General features: G+C 38.7%; 1 protein-coding gene across 3 annotated transcripts in view; it reads left to right on the top strand.

Moving 5' to 3' along the window:
* LOC123498536 (mitogen-activated protein kinase 14-like) overlaps positions 1-5,000 on the top strand; it is a 39,694-nt gene that overhangs the window by 14,731 nt on the left and 19,963 nt on the right. The gene's annotated exons all lie outside the window — the stretch shown is intronic.

The following is a 5,000-nucleotide window of genomic DNA, read 5'->3' as shown; positions in this document are numbered from 1 at the left end:
TTTGGGTTCCTTTGTGAGTGACGTGCAGTGGAAAAGATCTGTGCTGAGTGAGCGAAGTTTTGAGAAAAAGTACAGTGGAAGTGAAGTTATCTGAAGCCAACGGAATGCTTCTCGTTACGTATACACAGAGAGAGAGAGAGAGAGAGAGAGAGAGAGAGAGAGAGAGAGAGAGAGAGAAAATATCCCACGTCAAGGACAGAAGGAAAAATCGTTCCAAAAATATAAATAAATGAATATTAAATTACTTCCTTTTCTAAGAGAGAGAGAGAGAGAGAGAGAGAGAGAGAGAGAGAGAGAGAGAGAGAGAGAGAGCGGTGTTACGGTGTCTGTGGGTCGTTGGGATGCGCTGTTAAAGTTTCCCACGGTGATTTCTCATTTGCGTGCATCCTTTCTGTCAGTTGCCGCGTCTTTTTCTGTTATTTGTTGTCTTTTTCTGTTATTTGTTGTTTTCCTGTTTTCTTTCCTGTTTTTCTTATACATCATTATTATTCACTTCTGTTTAGTTACCTTTTATCTATTTTTTTTTCCTTTTTTTCTGTTATTTATTTATTTGTTTGTTAGTGTTTGTTTCCTTTTCTTTCCTTTATCTAATTTTATGTTTTTTTTTATTTAGTTTATTTGCTTATCTTTTTTTTTTAGTTATTGTTCGTTTCTTTCTATTTTACTCTCTCTCGTTCCTTTATTATTAACTTGTTCTGTATGGTAAATGCGCTTTCAATATTCTCCTTTTCTTTTAGCTTTATATTATTTACCAAACTTGTCGTGTGGGTGGATAGCGTTCTCTCTCTCTCTCTCTCTCTCTCTCTCTCTCTCTCTCTCTCTCTCTCTCTCTCTCTCTCTCTCTCTCTCTCTCTCTCTCTCTCTCTCTCTCTCTCTCTCTCTCTCTCCTTCTCCTTCCCCTTTCCTCTTCCTCTTCCCCGTCCTTTTCCCTTCCCCTTTCTCTTCCTCTTCCTCTTCCCCTTCCCCCTTCCTTTTCCTTTCCCCCTCTTCCCTCTCTACCCCCCTCTTCAGTAGTTGGTTAAGGCGGCTCGTGTCTAGGCGGCCCTGATTCGAGTCCTGGTTGCTGGTGGGAGATGTAGCGTTCTCCCGTTAACCCTAGCGGTGCCATATGACCTCAGCTGTTGCGGCGCTTAATGGAATAATTCCCAGTTTTTCCTCCTCCTCCTCCTCCTCCTCCTCCTCACACTGCAGAGGTGAGGCAGAGGCTCCTGTGGATGGCTAGCGGACCATACTGTAGACCATTACCTAATTACGTGAGCCAGGCAGGTGTAGCTCAGGTAGCAGTGAACCTTTCTGTCTAGGCACGTGTGTGTGTGTGTCTTGCTTCATTCAGTCAGTCAGTCAGTCTATCCATCTGTTCATTTACGTCGGTGTTTATTTGCTTATTGAGTTCGTACATATATTGATTCATTATTGTGTCTACTAGTGTGTAATGTTTTAAAGGTAGAGCGCTTGCTTGGTTACTTTGAATGACTGTTATGTTGAGTTTTTATTAATTTATTTTTTTATTTATTTATACCATGTGGGCTTTTCACTAGAATTTATTGGGTAAAGGGAGTACTTTTGGGGTACCTCCTATCTCAGAGCCCACCCGCTAGGAAACAGTTGCCCCGAGTTTATTGTGTTGTGTTCAGAAAGTCGAGAAATGAAACACGTAAGAAAGAAGAATGTAGCAAGAATGAGGAAATGTAGAAGGAAGTAAGAGGTAGAATAGTACATGAGGGCAGGAGATGAGAAACAGCAAAGCAGGTTTAAGTTGTTAGTGATCGGGTCATGGATGTTTAAGTAGACAGTGCTGAGGTAGTGTTTCTTGTAAGGACAGTCACGTACACACCTAACGGCTTCTGGCAGCTTCCCTTATTTTCCTAAGTTCTTGTGTTAAAAGAAAAATATGTTCCTGACTATTTATTTATTGATCAGCCTATTATTTATTGAATCACATAAAGATTACCCCCTTCAGTACCGGGACGCAGTTTTACTTTGAGTTTTTGGAATGATTAGGCGGTTTTATTGACATTAGGAAGGGTCTGTGGAAGTTAGAAGATTAGTGGCCGGAGTCTCCACTATTTTAATCCTCACACAAGTTTCTGGAGCTGTATTAAATCACCAAATAGTAAGCAGAATGAAAAGGAAAATGTGTCATGGCATTGAAGAGGTTAATAGCCTTTACTTTGATCTATAAAAACGTAATATTTCCAAGGTCTGAAGCCACACTACAGTAACCCTTCCATCCTATTTGTTACTCTTATTACGAGAAACCAACTAAGATATATTCAGTAAACAAACACGGAGTACAGAAGGACGTGAATCCTTAGCAGTTTATCCTGAGAAAATGATATACATGACCCTTTTATTCAAGTGTATTGTGTTCCTTAGACTCATGTTTTTGATATGTTCTTCCCTCACCACCACAATTTTCGAAGGTAACAGAGATGACAAGTAGGATTATCATAGGTGTTTTTTCCCTATTAGTAATGTAAAACCCTTGTTAATCTGTCCCTGGAATCACGAAAGCACTTTTGAAAACCCTTATAACTTGCTTTAGGGCCCGTCTAAAGTAGGGGGCACATTAGAGTCAAGGTGCCGAAGTTTTTTGAAAATACGGATTCTCTTGGAAGGTTTTTTGTCCTATTGATAATGTAAAGCCCTAGCTAATCAGTCCCTGGAATCATGAAAGCACTTGAAAAAAATTGAAAATCCTGTTGAAAGGTGGCACAGTAGAAGTAAGGTGCTGAAGTGTTTTAAGATACAAATGGTCATGGATGTTTTTTTTTCCCGTTGATAATGTAAAACCCTTGCTAATCTACCCCTGAAATCACGAAAACACTTAAAAAAAAAAAAAAAACTTGAAAATCCCGTTGAAAGTATGTGGCACAGTAGAAGTAAGATCCTGAAATGTTTGAAAATATTAATGATCATGGATGCTTTTTTTTCCTGTTGATAATGTAAAACCCTTGCTAATCTATCCGTGGAATCATGAAAGCGCTTGAAACCACTTAGACTTTCATTAGAGCCCGTTGAAAGTAGAAGGCAAAGTAGATGTAAGGGAGCCGAAGTGTTTGAAAATACCAATAATTATCATGGGTTTTTTTTTTTTTTTTTTTTTTTTCTCCTATATTGGTAATGTAAAACCCTTGGTAATCGGACCCCGCAATCATGAAAACACTTCATTGGGTTTGGCTGTTTATGTGGTTAAGATAGAAAGAGCTGAGTGAGAATTCCTTAAAGTTTGGTAAATAAACAGAACTAAGTCTCTCTCTCTCTCTCTCTCTCTCTCTCTCTCTCTCTCTCTCTCTCTCTCTCTCTCTCTCTCTCTCTCTCTCTCTCTCTCTCTCTCTCTCTCTCTCTCAAAACTAAATGTGCATTATGTATTTAGATTTATAGGGAAATACCAATTGTGGGTGTATTAGACAAATATAAGAGAGGCGAGTGGGAAAGGCGATAGATAAAGACAGAGGTACAAATACTTTACATCTCTTAACATTCCAAAGCCTCCCCAGACAGCTATTGGTAGAGTGGAAAAGGGTAACAACATGAGAGTAAGTAGAATGGTAAGGCTCAAATTAGACTAAAGGTGTACATGTTTACAGATTCGTGCGTGTGATTGTGCTTTATGAATTGTCAGTGAAATGGTATTGTAGTAATGACCAGCAAAGATACCTACATATTCTCTCTCTCTCTCTCTAACACACACACACACACACACACACACACACACACACACACACACACACACACACACACACACACACACACACAGTCGTTGTCAGATATAGTATAACCTACACTTACCTCATCTTTCTTGTGTTTTTCCCCCGTCTTCTATGTTACGTCCTGGCGACAGTCTCCCTACATTACCTGACAGTTGGCGGATGCTTTGCAGAGTCAGCGGGTTTACCAGTGAGGGAAGATGCTGTAACAGTGAGTGTGAATGATATGTGTTACTCGACTGTTGTGGCTTTAGGAAATGTGTGTTTTATTTGGGGAAAGATTTGATAGCTAAAAGGATTAGATGTGTTAGAATAAACGGAGGAGGAGGAGAAGAGGGATGTAAAGAAGGTATATGTAATTGATCACACACACACACACACACACACACACACACACACACACACACACACACACACACACACACACACACACACACACACACACACACACACACACACACACACACACGTCACATCCCGTGTTTGAAGTGTAACGTGTGGCGGTATTTACGATATGTAGAAACAGTTGTTGCCTCTCCTTTCCGTGACGTGTTTCCAGTAAGTGTTTGCAATATCTCCTGTTCGTGAAATACATTACCTTAAGCACCAACACCCATACTGTGCTCATGATGGATAGTAACATTCCTCTCACGTCTTATTAACCTCTTTAGTACTGGGACGCATTTTTACCACGAGTTTTAGATATGATTAGACGGTTTTATTTACATTAGGAAGGGTCTATGGAGGTCAGAAGATTAATGGCCAGAGTCTTCATTATTTTAATCCCCACATAAGTTTTTGAAGCTGTTTAAAATCCCCAAATAGTAACCAGAATGAATATGAAAACGTGTCATGGTACAGAAGGGGTTCAATCACGAATCATTTATATACTGACATACACATCTGTTGCAAATGTAATCTTTTTCTGCGCTTTCTTATCAAATCTGTTTTTATTTATGTTTTTAATTTACTTGTAAGGAAAATCGTGACTTTTTATTGTATTTTTCTCTCAAATGCTTCTTTATAACGCATCATGAATTTGGGAGTTTTTTTTTTTATTTAGTTATCTTGTACTTTTCCTTAAACACTTGAAATACTGTGGTTTGAATGTCTTTATATCTCATTAAGTATGTAAATTGTAATATGTCTTTCCTTCATATAAATTATCCTCTTCCCTAATCAAACAAGTGGTATTTACATGTATGATTCATGAGTAGCGTATCGGTAATGTAATTCAGTTGTCTATAATCTCTTCATCTTGCATATAAATCGTACATATGTTTTTCCTTC

Source organism: Portunus trituberculatus, chromosome 48 (assembly GCF_017591435.1).
Source record: "Portunus trituberculatus isolate SZX2019 chromosome 48, ASM1759143v1, whole genome shotgun sequence".
Taxonomy (NCBI): domain Eukaryota; kingdom Metazoa; phylum Arthropoda; class Malacostraca; order Decapoda; family Portunidae; genus Portunus; species Portunus trituberculatus.
This window is presented reverse-complemented; position numbering and strand designations above follow the sequence as displayed.